Below are 17,414 nucleotides of genomic sequence, written 5' to 3'. Positions count from 1 at the left end.
GCAATTTATTTATTGCTTCATACAAGGAAATCACTGATGAAACACTGGCATTATGAAAATCTGACTGGTTCTTTTGCTTTTGAGTAACTCCTGGCAGAAAGCTGATGTCAGGTATATTGGTACACATTTTGGGCTGTCTAGTATATCACAGACATAAATCGACCATGTTTCTGAATATATTACTATGCTGTACATATCCATAGAAAGGAATTGATGGAGACGAGCTTTCTTGACCTCATTAGCTGTAGTTACAGATGTATGTTCATCATGGCTGGATTACAAGCCTACTGTGCTTGAAGCTACAAATCCTGATTAGCCTATTCTATTGACCTTTAGAAAGAACATACAAAAACCTCAAGCATTATAATGAAAGAGAAAAGACAATGAAAGCTATTTTTTTCTACATTTTATCTAAATTATTTTGCTCATTACGATCCAGGGTTATTATTTGGGCACAAAATAAGTTTCTGATTCACTGACAGAATAATACGGGCCCAAGAGCTCTGGCGTCATCCCTATTCTCTGCACAGATGATCAAGCTGTGCACTCCTAACTCATGCTATATTTTTGTATACATAGGATGGATTTTTTTTTACACTGAAAGGGAAAGTATGACCTTGATATATTTTTTTTTTACTAACCAAAGCCATATAGTAAAAGTATGCTCACACTGAGTTTGTAAGTTGTTTTTGGAGCAGAAACTGAGCTCTTCAAATCCTCATCTACTGTAAAATCTTGGAGATTCCATTCCAATAACTCAGCCAAAAAACCCTGTTGTTATGTGCACATACTATCTTTTTCAGGATGGCTAAACTGCAGAAACTGCCCATAAAACCTAAGAGGAAATGTGCATAGAAATGAACATGTGAATTTCTATGTAAATACGACTTGCTGTGAATGTATTCAGTCTGCTGAACAACTTGACTTCTTCAAGTCTCTAAAACAACTAAGGCTACTTTCACACATCCGTCTTTTTGTTTCAGGCTAAATCCGGCTCTTTAGAGAGAAACCGGAACCGGGAAAAATTAAAACCGGAACCGATTTTTTCCCCCATTGACTTGTATTAGCGCCGGATCGCGCCGCATTGCCCAGCGTTCCTTCCGTTTTTTTCCGGATCCGGCTAAAATTCTGATTCCGGCGTCTGAAAAAGACGTTTTTTGTCTCCGGTGAAAAAGCCTTCCGGCTGTTTGCTACAATGAAAGCCTATGGGAGCCGGAAGGTGCCAGATCTGGAAAAAGGCGGATCCGGCGGCCTGATCTGGTTTTTTAAACTGAGCATGCTCCAAATTTTTTTCTTATCCAATAATCTAGATAGGCTAGCTGGATCCGCCAAAAAAATGGATCCGTCGCATCAGTTTTTCAAAATCTGCGCCGGATCCAGTTTTTCCAACATTCGCCGGATTTAGCCTGACACTGAAAACCTGATGTGTGAAAGTAGCCTTAGCGGTTAAAAAAAAGTCACGTGTCCATGACGCATTGTACTTACACTATATATGTGGGCAGCCTACATTTTGCCTACACCAGCTTACAGATTTCCTTTACAACAGCCACACAGACAATAGGAAACTAATATCTGGAGCTGATTCATAGGGAAATGGAGTAGGTAAGCTGTGCCCATCATACAGTTGTGAATGATTTGATCCTGCTTGATAATATAGATATTCCCACGTATTGTAGTACTCCTGTGATGATAATGTAGTGGCTGCTGAGAAGTGATCTCTACGGAACAGGAAGTATCAGTCCATTATGAGGCGCAGTGGCCCTGAGTGGAAACTGCAACATTTCAGTATATTCTTTTAATACAGATAATAAAATGGAAAATTAGAAAAATAATCACTAAAAAAGTTTAATAAATGTTTAATTTCTGACAGTATTTACCATTCAGTAGAAAAGCAATGTCTTCAATTTCTCTGCCAGCCACACTATTTTCATCAAAGAAAAAGAAAACTGCTGGATAAAATTACTTACAAATGTATTGTATGAAGTATGCCATATATATTCTTAAAATAGTAAATGATACACTATTTAATATAGCTCAAATATAATAGGGTCACTGATCGGTAAAAATTAGCTCCGGTCTTGATATTCCCCCTTCTGGCTTATGCTGTACACAGGGTGGGGTTTCCTGTGTCAGCACATAATCAGGGTTGTGTGTGAAGGGGGTTAGATCATTGACTTCTTTCAATAGCTAAGCCAGCCCCATTCTCTGTCACAGAAGGTTCATGGACTGAGAAGGGTGCTGGACCTAGCTATTGAACTAAGCCAGTCAGACGTCCCACACACACAGCACTGACATGGTGACACAGGAAACGATGTCCTGTGTAGACTACAAGCCAGAAGGGCACCTGCCAGGGCAATTTGCATGCATGTGGATCGCCCCCAGGCGCAGGGCAATGGGGTACTCGGCACCGGGTCCCTCGGTCTCGGTTCTGGGGATGTCACGGTGGCCCGACCCGGTCCGTGGCCCTGCTGAGGGGCGCCCAATTAAAGGTGTAAGTTTGTCTGGTGTTCGTGACGCCACCTGTGGTATTCGGTCAGGGTGACTGACGCTGCTGGGGGGTCCGCTGGGGTGATGGAATGGCAGCCAGATGGTATACCTTCCCACAGGTGAAGTATGTCCCCAGGGCTTCCCAAGGTGTGTGAATGATGATAGTGATCGTTGTGAGGCGCGATGAATAACGAGGACACAAAGGTTGCAGTCTCTTTACCTTTTACTGAAGACTTCAGGGTCCACAGTCCAGAGTACTGTTCACAGGGCAGGCTGAGACCGGCCGGTCCGAAGGCACATCCAGAGTTCCCTGAGCCAGGAGGAAATCAGTAGCCTTCCTACTAGCGCCTGTGTGTTGTAGTACCTCCCTGCTGAGCACCACGGGAAAGTCCTCACAACCTTTGTAGATATTTCTGATGTTCTCTCTCTCTGTCCCCCAGATGATATGGATAGGACAACCCTTATGACGGGGTAGGCCTGGAGTTAATTTATTAATTTATAGGGACCCTAGAGACGCCCCTCTCCCACAATTGCCTCTGTGTCTTCTTAGGTATTTAGGTTGGGCAGCCAACTTGGAATTGACTGTCCTGTCGTTTTCTGGAGTAATGCGTAGAGTCAGTACTCCCTCGGTGTTCCGGCCACCGGCTCGGTTCTCACTCTCCACAATATACTTCGCTTCGTGTCCTTTCTTAGGATGCTGCCGCAATGATGTGCAGGCGCAGCTCCGTAACGTTCTATCTCTCGCTAGGCCTCTGTCAGGATCCCACCTCTGACAGGACCTCTCTGGGTCAAACCCAGGCTGCTTCTCCCTTGATGTTATCTGGTCGAAGCCCAGTCTGCTTCTCTCTCACTAACTTCCTATCCAACCCACCAGTTTTACCCGTGTGTGAGGAGTGGCCTAGTAGATAGTACCTTTGCGCCCCCTGGTGGACTGGAGTGTGAAGTGTAGTGTGTGACTGTGATACCTGGTCAGGTGAACTCCTTTAGTACCATCAGACGTAACATCACTCCCCCTGGTGGAAGAGCGACATTACTGCAACGACCAGGACTCTGGGCGCTGCACATGTACTACTCAAGTAAGTCCATGATCATGGTCGCTGCGAATCACAGTCTGCAAACAAGCCGTATACCCAATATACAGGGGTGAAACGATCGCAATGAGAAAAGGGCTCTTGTAGAACGGGGTCCTGCTGATCCGAGTGCTGTTTTCAGCTGGAAGTGTGTCTTCAGGTGTGCAATCAATTGAAATGTATTGCGGCACAGAGAGCCACCGGGTCTCAGAAGCGCAATAGCTATACACACCACCAGTGTTGTGAATTAGACTTTTTGGCTCCCTCTTGTGGTCACTAGTGATATGACTCTGGGATTGTCTTTCTTCACTTTGGCACTCACCTGGGCCGTTAGTCCAGGGGTGTTGCTATATTAACTTCCTGGATCCTTAGTCCAGTGCCTGTCATCGTTGTAATCAGATCCTTCTGTTTGCTCCTGTCCGCTGGTCCTGGTTTTTGCAAAATTAAGCTAAGTCTTGCTTTTTGGTTATTTGGGTTATTTGCTTTGCTTCTATTTTTGTCCAGCTTGTACTAAATGTGATTTCTGACCTTACTGGAAGCTCTAGGGGTGCTGGTGTTCTCCCCCCGGCTGTTAGACGGTTCGGGGGTTCTTGAATATCCAGCGTGGATATTTTAATAGGGTTTTTTGCTGACCATATAAGTCATCTTACTATATTCTGCTATTAGCTAGTGGGCCTCTCTTTGCTAAATACCTAGTTCATTCTTATGTTTGTCTTTTCCTCTTACCTCACCGTTATTATTTGTTGGGGGCTTGTATCCAACTTTTTGGGGTCTTATCTCTGGAGGCAAGAAAGGTCTTTCTTTTCCCTTCTAGGGTTAGTTAGTTCTCCGGCTGGCGCGAGACGTCTAGAACCAACGTAGGCACGTTCCCCGGCTACTTCTATTTGTGGTGCTAGGATTAGATATATGGTCAGCCCAGTTACCACTGCCCTATGAGCTGTTTTTTTGTGTTTGCAGACTTGGTTATTATTTCTGAGACCCTCTGCCATTGGGGTCATAACACACCAGCCAATAAGAAGCTGACAGCTGATGTCTGTTTGCCTTTCATGGGCGGCATAATGTCAACTCCATGCGCCACATGTGAGAAGAAACGTTTGAACACCAGGATAGGTGGCATTATTAAAGGAGTATTCATATCTCAAAGATCTTATCCCAACATGTAGTAGGTGTAATAATAATATTAGCAAAAAAACTCCAATTAGAAATGTAGTATAGTCCTGTATGTTTCTTACCGAATGTGGAGGCATTGCAGTAGCTTAGGTATCCATGGTTATGATCACTCATATAGTAACAGCTAGTTAGACAGCTTTTAGTGGTTGTAACCATGGATACCTAAGCTACTGCAATGCCCTACATGAGGTAAGTGACATAGCAAATCTGAAGAACTGTACTAAATTTCTAAATGGAGGTATTTGCTAATATCATTATTATTACACTTACTATATATTGGGATTGGATCATGGAGATGGGAATACCCATTTAATGAGAGGGGACAGGAGAGAGCACTCTATTAAAAGAGTATGGCATCGATGGGTGACATTATTACAGGTTGGGGGCCAGGATGGATGATATTGTTAAAGAAAGGGTCCATGACAGTGAACATTATTACAGGATGGATACATTCTTAAGTTAAGTTAAAGTTGCATAATGTGCTGGTTTCATGTGGACCTTCATAGAGCGGGAGGGAGGAGGTCCGCTTTATCTCCGCTTGCATAGCTTCCTGAAGCTGTGTGATGTCATGATCATGTGGTCAATCACATGATGGAAAGACTCACATCGTCTGGGGTTTAAATAAATGGGCTCTAGAAGCAGTCTTTGTTCAGCAAGACTGGAGAGAGGATTATCCAGTAGTTTAGTGTCTTGTGGAGGAAAGACTGAACCCGTGTTGCTCCAGAGCAGGATGTTACCTGCACACGTACAGACTGTGTTGCAGCATTTTGTTTTTCTTTGTTGTTTTCCTGTTTTAGTTGGAAAGGCTGTGTTTGCTTTCCACTTCTAGTTGGTTTATGCTGCCTTATAATACCAACTGAAGACTTAAAGAGACAGTGTTCCTGTTTTTCCTACCTCCGTGTACCGCCAAGTGAGTTGACATACCACAAGTGGTGTTTCGAATGCGGGCAGTGTTCTGGGAACACCAGTAGCAACCGTGGACAAACCGCATGTCCTGGGTAAAGGAGACCACAAGCCAGCAGACGACGTCAGGCAAAATGGAGGACTTGCTCAAGCATCTGGTGAGTGCGCAGCAGCAACAACAGCTGGCACATCAGGAGACGTGTAAGCTGCTTCTTCAGCAGATGCAACAGCGGCAGCAACAGCATCACGACCAGTTTAGACAACAGCAGCAGCAGATTGAGTTGCTTAGCGAGGCAGTTAGTGGGAGACCGGAAGCCCAGCCCACAAGTCCAGGTGATGACACGCACGTCCGGAAGGTGGTAAGACGAGCGATGCAGAAAATGACCCCGGGTGATGATATATAGGCATTTTTGACTGTTTTTGAGAGGGTAGCGGAGCGAGAGAGACTGCCGCCAGACGAGTGGGCGGGGATGCTGGCCCCCTATCTAACCGGCGAGCCCCAGAAGGCTTATTATGACCTGGCCTTACAAGATGCCCAGGAATATGCCAAACTTAAAACTGAGATACTGGAACGCTAAGGGGTGACTATGTCGGTCCGAACACAAAGGGTTCATAATTGGGCATAGTGCAGTGATAAACCTCCTCGCTCCCAAATGTCCAACTTGCTGCATCTGGTGTCTAAATGGTTGCAACCGGAGTCCTCCACCCCAACCCAGATGGTGGAGCGGGTTGTAATGGACAGATTTATCTGCTCACTACCAAGATTGGTACAGACATGAGTTGCCCAGGGGGATCCCCTGGTGGGTCTCATAGAAAGATATCAGGTGGTCGAAAGGTCCGTAAGGAAGCTGGGGGGGTGGTGTATCTCCATACTGGGGTTACTCTATAATTGCAAACAAAGGTTTCTGTACCAAATATTAAGTTCTGTTTTTCTTTTTTTATCAATTTGTCACGGGGTTACCATAACAGAGAGGAGCCAGAAGACCGCAGCGTCTTATTGCTCCTATGCTGAAAAAAAAGTACTTCACCTTCTTTTTAAATAGTGTTAATTTCTTTTGGTAGAACAGGGGTTAGTCTGCCATGTTGGGAGCTCTGGGAGTCTGAGCTTTTAGCTGAGCTCAGTTAGCCACTCCCATCTCTTTTATAATCTGGGTCCTGATTGAAACCCATGTCAAATCAAGCTTATGCTGCATGGCTTGGAGGAGAGGGGTTTATATGAGGAGTTTGGAGGAGTTACATGTGACTGTTGCATGGGTTTGTAAGGATGATAATTCCCTTCCCTCCTCTTACTTTGGTTTTCCCCGTCCTCCACTCCCCGATGCATTCCGCTGTTATATGTGAGTGAATATTTGCATGCCTGGTATTTTCAGTTACCCGTGTTCGTGTTGCTTTGTTCGTCGGGTAGGTGTACTGCGGTGCACGGTAGCGCCCCTTTTCCCTGGGTAGGGGAAGAGAACAGACAGATGGCTGATTCAGGAAATAAGGCAAGGGTTGTGGCCCCGGAATCTTCACCTTCAGAAGTATCCCGGGGAATAGGGCGAGCTGGGGTGCCCCCTAGTGTTAAGGAAAGGGAAGGAGCCCCTGGTCCTGGGTCACCTGACAGATGAGTCAATTACTTATTTCATGCAATAAAATGCAATTTAATTATGTAAAAATCATACAATGTGAATTTCTGGATTTTTTTAAAGATTCTGTTTCTTACAGTTAAATTGCACTTACGATAAATATTACAGACCTCTCCATTATTTTAGGAGGCAAAACGTACAAAATCGACAGTGTATCAAATACATTTTGTCCCCACTGCATACAGAATTATCAGGCAATTTGAATTTTTGATGATTAATATAATTATTGAACTACAGTGTCGTCGGTCAATCCAAAAGGTTAATATACCTGAATATTTAATAATCTGAAAGTGAAGTTTTCTCTTTCTTAGGATAATATCTCTGTGTGCAGAATTATTATGCACCTAAATGAATACCGTAAATTTTCCCATCTTACTTTTAAAGTAAGAATAATAACCAAAGAACTCAAAATGTACATACCGTATATACTCGTGTATCTAATTTTGACTTGAAAAACTGGGAAAACGTATTGACTCTAGTATAACCCGGGTATGCATTGTCCCCTAATCCCTATTCTGGTATACATGGTTCCTCATCCCCAACCTAGTATGCATGGCTCCTCAACCCCATCCTTGTCTGCATGGCTCCTTATTCCCATCCTTGTATGCATGGCTCCTTATTCCCATCCTTGTATGCATGGCTCCTTTTTCCCATCCTTGTCTGCATGGCTCCTTATTCCCATCCTTGCCTGCATGGCTCCTTATTCCCTTCCTTGTCTGCATGGCTCCTTATTCCCATCCTTGTCTGCATGGCTCCTTATCCCAATCCTTGTCTGCATGGCTCCTTATCCTCATCCTTGTATGTATGGCCCCCATGAGAAAAGCATAAAAAAAATGTCCTACTTACCTTCCCTACACACCCTCGCAGCATCTCGTTTGGCTTCTAGCAGCTCCTGCGGCAGGGCGATCATGTGTTACCGCTAATTAAGATAATGAATATTCACCTCTCCACTCCCGCAGGCATGGAATGGAATGTTCATTCTCTTAATGAGCGGTGACACATGATCACCCGGCCGCAGGAGCTCCTAGAAGCTGGAACAAGATGCTGCGAGGGACCGCAGGGAAGGTAAGTAGGATTTTTTTTTTTTAATACTTGAAGCCAGCGGCTGCAACTGTGCGTGCTATAAGAGAAATGAATATTCATTGCCAGTGCAGTGAATATTCATTTCTCTTTAGCAGTGGGCACAGGCTTTAGCCACAGCTGCCAGCTCCTGCCTCCTGTGACCCACCGCTCCGCCTCCCCTGCCGTAAACTGGGACAATGACTCGTGTATAAGCCGAGGGGGACATTTTCAGCAAAAAAAGTGATGAAACACTCGGCTTATACATGAGTATATACTGTAACTACATTTATGACATTTCCCCCAAAAATATCAGTGACCAATATAGCCACCCTTCTTTTCAATAAGTCATAAGCCATCCATCCATGGAGTCAGTCAGTTTCTTAATCTGTTGTTTGGGCAGCACCAATCACAACCTCCCAGACACTGATCAGAGAGGTGTACTGTTTTTCTTCACCATGAATCTTTATTGAATATTTAAAAAGGTCCCTCAAGTTCTCAATAGGGTTTAGGTCGAGTGGGGAAAGGGGCCATGTCATTGTTCTTTCATCTTTAAAAGGGGTTTCCACTAATAGGACAACCCCTTCCTGATCAGGGCTATGGCTGGTCTCTCACTTCCTCTTCATGTTCAACTTGTACAAAGGGACACCAGCTCTGACTAGGCGCCAGGCTCATGTGTCATAACAACCTCACGAAAGCCCCAGGAATGCCAGTGCTGACACTACTGGAACGGCACTGGAGATGAGTTTAGGCTTTTTTAATTTTTTGGGGGGTCAAACATTTAGATTAAGAAGGAGTTGTCCTAGTAGTGGACAACCCCTTTAAGGCATTTATTGACAAACTAAGCAGTGGAGAACTTCAATTCTGCAATGGAGCATTGTCCTGCATAAATATCATAGTTTTTTTTATTAAACATATAGATATTTTCCTGTACTACTGCTTGAAATAAGCGTCTTCTAAAAGCTGACAATAGGTTCAGAAGTTGATTTTGAGTCTACCTGCAACATGAATAAGTCCAACTAGCTCATCTTTAATAATTCTAGCCCATAGCAGTACCCCACCTACATCCACCTTGCTGGCTTCCATGTCGCAGTGGAGGTCTTTGCCTGTTACTGATCCAGCCACGAGCCCATCTTCTCCGTTGAGTCACTCATCGGTACAAAAAAACTTTGAAAAGTCTTGTCTTCAGATACGTCTTGGCCCACAGTCAGTTAAATCTCTTTTTTGGTGCATTATGGAGGAAAACAAGTTGCCTAATAATTCTGCACATCCTGATAATGGGTGTTGTATCTTTTGGCCTCAACCAGTCTCGTTACACAAATACGCATCATGACATCACTTCATCCAATCAGCATTCTAGTTTATACAGATTGAAGTTGTAAAATCTGCATAAATATGATGATATGGTGAAAATACTCACTTGCCTAATAATTCTGCCCACTGCATATATATGGAATAATTTTAAGAGGATCGGACACTAGCTTCACAATAGCAATGGAACATTTTGTTAGATGTCATTGAGAATCCATAGCAGTCCCAGAGCGGACGGAGCGAAGATCGAGTATGAACACTTTCTCTTCATTCAGGAAAGGCGATCTGAGGAGCCCAGTTCCTGGGTTCCAGAGCAGGAACTATTTCCAAATCTCTCACACACTCTCAACTTGGCCAAGCGGACATATGTTGTCAAATAAAGGTGGGGAATAAGGCGCTGCCAGTCACCCTTTTGAAACCCAATATTCCGACACCTGCTTTATGGGAAGGCCTGGGCACTGGGTACACATTAGATGATCATCGACTCCCACATTTTATTAACTTCCCTCTGATGTGTATGGATATTTTAAAGGGTTCCCATTGCATAGGGATCACTTATTAATTGAAGAGGGTCTGACTGCTGGGACCCCCAACAAGCTGGGAACGTGAAACTTGAGTTATGCAGAGCCCTCTCCTAAACGTACGGGCGGTGCTTATACCTGATCTTTTCTCCATTCATTGTCTATGGGACTGCTAATCTGTCACTTAGTATTATGGGAAAATAGCCGTCCCGGCAGATCTTTTTTTCTGTACACAGTACGGCCCCATGACAACTCTTGCTGCCCAATAATACAGAATAGGTGGGCACACTCTTACAAAGGGTGCCATGTAAGTACTAACACATGCTCTGCTGCACACACTGACCGCTCCGGCAGTCTTGTGTGTATATACCGTATACTCTAGTTAGGTTATGTCTGTGTCCCAGTAGCCACATGCTCCTGTGGTCACGTGATGTGCTGTAGTGGTTGCCATGGTAACTGTTATTCTTCTGCGTTAGAGCATTATGGAGCCACGTCACATTTCACCTCACACTTGTGTCTGCCTGTAGGGCGCTGGGCGGGCTCAGCCGACGTGCTGCAGAGTCTGCACCGTGCAGGTTACCAGCATCATGTGCAGACAGGAAGCCCAGCGCAGCACTGATATACGAAGTGCACGATATGTGTGTGTGTGTATATATATATATATATATATATATATATATATATAATGTCTGTATACAGTGTCTGCATGTATGTGACAGGAATACCAGGCATAAGCAGAACTGCAGCTGCTACAGTCCCACAGCCAGCCAGCTCGTTGGGAGCTTGTTAAAGGGGTTGTGTCATCTTGATAAATGGGTAAAAGTGCTTTATAAACAACCATGTAATTTACCTCTTATTAAAAATCCTCTCAGCTCTATAGATTTTTAATTCTATCGTTTACTGCTTGTTGTCTAGGTTACCGGCCGCCTCTACAGTCTATCAGAGGTGGGCGGTTTCCTGCACAAGGCATGCGCTTGTAAGTCCTTTGCTTTAGAGCATGCCAGCGCTGCTATGATGCTGGCCGGATCCAGTGCCCAGAGCTCCTCCGATGCTACCGAAGCCGAGCTGCGTCTATAAGCAGCATGGCAGGTCGCACAGTTCAGACCATGCTTCTAGTCCGCACCGCCAATCTGCGGCCCGCTCCCTTTACGTTCCAAGGCTGAGGTAAATGAATGCTAAATACCAGCCTTGCAGTTGTGAACAATAAATGATAAGACGCTTATAAAGCTCCAATCTGGTGTTTTATTTGTAATCTCTCCGGCTGTAGTGGTATTGATAATGCAAGTTCCCTGCCCGTAGCAATATACTGAGCAGCCGCCATCTTCTGCTCTTCCCGTACCGACTGACTGGGAGCCAGAGATAACTGACACAAGCGCTCAGTGTAAGTCTATGAGACTTGCTCTTGCTCTCTTTGGGTATGTGCAGACGACCCGGAGGTAGCAGCGCTTTGGTCGCAGCACATGTTCACTGCCGTCTACTGAAAGCAGGTGAATCCACACGTGGTCGCTGAAACGCGCAGATTCACTCCGTCCAACACATTATATGGGTGAAAGCTCTCGAGAAATTGACAAGCTGTGGTCTGGAAAGACGTGCCGCATGTCCGTCTCCACAGGTAATCCGCAAGTGTCTCTGGACATATAGTGGACATGGGATTTCTTGAAATCCCATCCACTATACTGTAACATCTGGACGCTGCAGGTTGGATTCGTTATTATTTCGTTTTTGATGCTGCAGTTTTTGTCTCTGGTATGTGACATTTAAATAAAGCTACTTTGTTTTTGATACTTCCTGGTATTTGGCTTTGACAAAACTTTATTGATACGGTCATGTCCGGATTAGATGCGTTGCCAGTGGAAATACACTAAGGCTACGTTCACACTACGTTCACATTTGCGTTGTGCGCCGCAGCGTCGGCGCCGCAACGCACAACGCAAACAAAAACGCGGCAAAACGCATGCACAACGCTGCGTTTTGCGCCGCATGCGTCCTTTTTTCTATTGATTTTGGACGCAGCAAAAATGCAACTTGCTGCGTCCTCTGCGCCCGGACGCGGGCGCCGCAGTGACGCATGCGGCGCAAAATGCAAGTGTACCGCATGTCCATGCGCCCCCATGTTAAATATAGGGGCGCATGACGCATGCGGCGACGCTGCGGCGCCCGACGCTGCGGCGCCCGACGCTGCGGCGCACACCGCAAATGTGAACGTAGCCTAATGAATGAGTTTTTACCTGCAGATTTTCTACATCTTTGCAATTCTATGAGGAAAATCCACAGGTCGGTCAAACAGGGTAGAGATGTTCTGCTGTACACAAGTCAGACAGGGAGAGTAGATGCTCTGCAGCGCACAGGTCAGGCAGGCAGGGATGCTCTGCAGCACACAGGTCAGGCAGGCAGGGATGCTCTGCAGCACACAGGTCAGGCAAGCAGGGATGCTCTGCAGCACACACAGGTCAGACAGGGAGAGTAGATGCTCTGCAGCGCACAGGTCAGGCAGGCAGGGATGCTCTGCAGCACACAGGTCAAGCAGGCAGGGATGCTCTGCAGCACACAGGTCAGGCAGGCAGGGAGCTCTGCAGCACACAGGTCAAGCAGGCACGGATGCTCTGCAGCACACAGGTCAGGCAGGCAGGGATGCTCTGCAGCACACAGGTCAGGCAGGCAGGGATGCTCTGCAGCACACAGGTCAGGCAGGCAGGGATGCTCTGCAGCACACAGGTCAGGCAGGTCGGGATGCTCTGCAGCACACACAGGTCAGGCAGGCAGGGATGCTCTGCAGCACACAGGTCAGGCAGGCAGGGATGCTCTGCAGCACACACAGGTCAGGTAGGCAGGGATGCTCTGCAACACACAGGTCAGGCAGGCAGGGATGCTCTGCAGCACACAGGTCAGGCAGGCAGGGATGCTCTGCAGCACACAGGTCAGGCAGGCAGGGATGCTCTGCAGCACACAGGTCAGGCAGGTCGGGATGCTCTGCAGCACACACAGGTCAGGCAGGCAGGGATGCTCTGCAACACACAGGTCAGGCAGGCAGGGATGCTCTGCAGCACACAGGTCAGGCAGGCAGGGATGCTCTGCAACACACAGGTCAGGCAGGCAGGGATGCTCTGCAGCACACAGGTCAGGCAGGCAGGGATGCTCTGCAGCACACACAGGTCAGGCAGGCAGGGATGCTCTGCAGCTCACACAGGTCAGGCAGGCAGGGATGCTCTGCAGCACACACAGGTCAGGCAGGCCAGTTCCGGCACGGATGCCCGGCAGGTGCAGTGACGGTGTCGCCGCCTTCCTGCTCCCTCCTCCCGGCTCCTCCGTCCTCCCCTCTCTCCGCCCACCCTGTATAGATCGGGCAGCTCGCTCCTTCCCTCCTCTCTGACAGCGGCGCTGCCTCCCGCCTCCCCTCCGCCCGTGTCACAGGACGCACCGAGCGCCCCCCGCCTGCTCTGTAGCATGAAGGGCTAATTACCAGGACGGGAGCCTAGCCCAGCAGTGAGCGGGGTCGCCAGTCTGCACCTATGTGCGCCATGCTGGATGCCCCCCAGAGGAGGCGGCTGCAGTAGGTAAGATCGCGGTTACCCTTCACTCACCCTTCCCTCATCCCAGCGTTAGCGGAGCTCTCGGGCTGTGTGCACGGCAGCGAGGTGCAGGGTGCGGCTGTCACTGGCCGTGTGCAGGGTGGGTGCAGAGGACATGGCAGTGCCAGTGCAGGCTCCCATCACACTGGTGACCTTCTCCCGCCGTCCTGCTGCCATCCTCCCTCCCGTGCCCTGTACTGTGGCAGTGGTCCTGGAGCAGATGTGCTCGCTGTCTCCTCACCCATGTGCTCCTGCCGGGTAACAGCTGGCATCTGCAGCGGAGTGATGCCACCAAGTGCCTGGCACAGATTTCTGTGTGCTCTGCAGTGCCTACTACATACAATGTGGCTGTAATGCCAGTCTACAACAGAGGCTGCAGCACAGGCTGCTGCTTGGTTACATAGGTCTTGCAGTGTGCTAGGGCTGCATGGCTGCTGCTATATGATATGTACTGTGCCTTTAATAAGCCAGAATGCCATCACTACTGCTGGGCACAGATAACTGGTGCATAGGACAGCAGCGTTGGCAAGGCAAGCCCCTGGTCAGTGCACGTTCTGTATAGCCTGAGCTGGATGTGGTATATTCGGTGGAGGAGAGAAGGCAACAGACGATCCCTTATAGTAATTTTCATGTTATCTCTTGTCCTACGCCGGTGGGACTATGGCTATGGCACACATCGCTGCCGCCGGCTGAGTTGTTGGAAGCTGACTGTCTCTGATAGGGCCAGAGTAGTAATCATCATGTAGTCCGTCCCGTCAGGATCCTCTAGAACAGAGGTCCCCAACCTTTTTTGCACCAGGGACCGGCTTTAAGCAAGACCAGTTTTCCATGGCTCGGTGGGGGTGGGGCAGGGGCGGGGCTTTGGTCATATGGGGGTGGGGTTATGGAGGGATGGAGCTTAGTGCATACTTATCATATAATTGTGACATTTATAATGAGAATGTGATTCAACTTACCATAGGTTCAGAATGAGTGGGAGCACCATGCTTGTTTCCCTGGTGCTCTGCACCATTATTGCCCCATAGCTGTGCCATATAGTGCTCTGCACCATTATTGCCCCATAGCTGTGCCATATAGTGCTCTGCACCATTATTGCCCCATAGCTGTGCCATACAGTGCTCTGCACCGTTTATTATTGCCCCATAGCTGTGCCATACAGTGCTCTGCACCGTTATTGCCCCATAGCTGTGCCATACAGTGCTCTGCACCATTATTGCCCCATAGCTGTGCCATACAGTGCTCTGCACCGTTTATTATTGCCCCATAGCTGTGCCATATAGTGCTCTGCACCGTTCATAATTGCCCCATAGCTGTGCCATATAGTGCTCTGCACCGTTCATAATTGCCCCATAGCTGTGCCATATAGTGCTCTGCACCGTTCATAATTGCCCCATAGCTGTGCCATATAGTGCTCTGCACCGTCCATTATTGCCCCATAGCTGTGCCATACAGTGCTCTGCACCGTTATTGCCCCATAGCTGTGCCATACAGTGCTCTGCACCGTTATTGCCCCATAGCTGTGCCATACAGTGCTCTGCACCGTTATTGCCCCATAGCTGTGCCATATAGTGCTCTGCACCGTCCATTATTGCCCCATAGCTGTGCCATACAGTGCTCTGCACCGTTATTGCCCCATAGCTGTGCCATACAGTGCTCTGCACCGTTATTGCCCCATAGCTGTGCCATACAGTGCTCTGCACCATTATTGCCCCATAGCTGTGCCATACAGTGCTCTGCACCATTATTGCCCCATAGCTGTGCTGCTGCTGCTGCAATAAAAATAATAAATTACATACTCACCTCTCTTGCTTGCAGCTCCTCAGCGTCCCGTCCCGGCGTCTCTCTGCACTGACTGATCAGGCAGAGGGCGCCGCGCACACTATATGCGTCATCGCGCCCTCTGACCTGCACAGTCAGTGAGGAGAGAGAGAGACGCCGGGAAGATGGAGACAGCGCCCGGCGTGTGGAACGAGGACAGGTGAATATGTAATACTTACCTGCTCCCGGCGTCCCGCTCCTTCCCCCGGACAGCTGGTCTTCGGTGCCGCAGCCTCTTCCTCTATCAGCGGTCACCGTTACCCCTGATTAGAGAAATGAATTATGCGGCTCCGCCCCTATGGGAGGTGGAGCAGCCTATTCATTTCTCTAATGAGCGGTCCCACGTGACCGCTGTACAGGGGAAGAGCTGCTGCACCCGGAGACCGTGGGACGGGCAGGGAGAGCGTCAGGAGCGCCGGGACTAGGTGAGTATGCCTCAGCGCCCTCTCCCCCTCACCCGCCGACCCCACCGCCGACCGTGACTCGAGTATAAGCCAAGGGGGCACTTTCAGCCCAAAAATTTGGGCTGAAAATCTCGGCTTATACTCGAGTATATACGGTAGCTGTCAGCGGCGCCGCGGACCAGGACCGGGCCGTTGGGGTTTTTCAGCCGGTCCGCGGTTGGGGACCTCTGCTCTAGAATATGCTATCATCATGTAGTCCCGTCCCATCAGGATCCTCTAGAACAGTGGTCCCCAACTCCGGTCCTCAAGAGCCACTAACAGGTCATGTTTTCAGGATTTCCTTAGTATTGCACAGGTGATGGAATTATTGCCTGTGCAGGTGATGCAGTTATCACCTGTGCAATACTAAGGAAATACTGAAAACATGACCTGTTAGTGGCTCTTGAGGACCGGAGTTGGGGACCATTGCTCTAGAATATGCTATCATCATGTAGTCCCGTCCCATCAGGATCCTCTAGAATATGCTATCATGTATTCCCGTCCCATCAGGATCCTCTAGAATATGCTATCATCATGTAGTCCCATCCCGTCAGGATCCTATCGAATATGCTATCATCATGTATTCCCGTCCCATCAGGATCCTATAGAATATGCTATGTGTCGGTAGCGTTACTTGAAATGTGTGATCTCCAACAGGGCCCCCAACTTATCACAGGTCTTCAGAATAGTGTTTTCATATGGACCCCCTATTTTCCTATGGCCCGAGAGCAACTGTAGCCCCCGCACCTATTGTACTTATGCCTCAAATGCTGTTATTGGCCCTGCGGGTGGGGCACTTAGAGGACGTATCTGCTCTCTAGCCATGTTTGTCAGTAAACGATTACATTCTTCATAAAACTTAGGTCAGCTTGTGTAGACACACTACTGGGACAACCCCTTCTCATTCCTTATGTTTGGGCCCCGTTAAAATAAAAATGCCTATACTCACCCCCGATGCCAGTGCCATTCCAGAGGTGTGAGCACTCGTGTTCCCGGGGCTCAGGTTTGGTTATGTCACGTGAGCCTGGCGCCCAATCGGTGTCACTGTCCTCGCGTTCGAACATATTGAACAACAGGAAGTCAGGGCAGCGGCCGCGCTCTCACGTTCTCTTGATCAATTTGTCCAAAGGCGGGACAGTGACGCCAGTGCTGATTGGGCGCCAGGATCACGTGACATAACCACACATGAGCCCTGGGAACGTGAGTCCTGACACCGGTGGGGCGGCGCTGGCACGAGAGGTGAGTAGAAGTGTTCTTACTTTAACAAGGCCAAACATGGGATAATTTCTTGAATACTAAAGTATTTACTAAAACAGACATGTCCGGAGAAATGTCAGGTCCTGGCATTGGCATTTATTTTCCCTATTTATTGAAGGCTCCTATTAGCCAGACAACTTAGATGCAGAGCGCCAACCACTAATGGTAGCCCTTAGGGCAC

General features: G+C 48.0%; 2 protein-coding genes across 5 annotated transcripts in view; one reads left to right on the top strand and one right to left on the bottom strand.

Annotated features, from left to right (window-relative positions):
• RSPH14 (radial spoke head 14 homolog) overlaps positions 1–17,414 on the bottom strand; it is a 324,813-nt gene that overhangs the window by 45,550 nt on the left and 261,849 nt on the right. The gene's annotated exons all lie outside the window — the stretch shown is intronic.
• The window catches only part of GNAZ (G protein subunit alpha z), a 211,739-nt gene continuing 207,799 nt past the window's right edge, over positions 13,475–17,414 (top strand). The window contains exon 1 of the mRNA XM_077293790.1: positions 13,475–13,700. The gene's annotated coding sequence lies outside the window, so the exon portion shown is untranslated. The remainder of the gene's footprint in view (positions 13,701–17,414) is intronic.

The sequence above is a fragment of the Ranitomeya variabilis genome, chromosome 1 (assembly GCF_051348905.1).
Source record: "Ranitomeya variabilis isolate aRanVar5 chromosome 1, aRanVar5.hap1, whole genome shotgun sequence".
NCBI classification, from domain to species: Eukaryota; Metazoa; Chordata; class Amphibia; order Anura; family Dendrobatidae; genus Ranitomeya; species Ranitomeya variabilis.
Note: the sequence above shows the minus strand (reverse complement) of the source record. Positions and strands in the feature narration are given on the sequence as shown.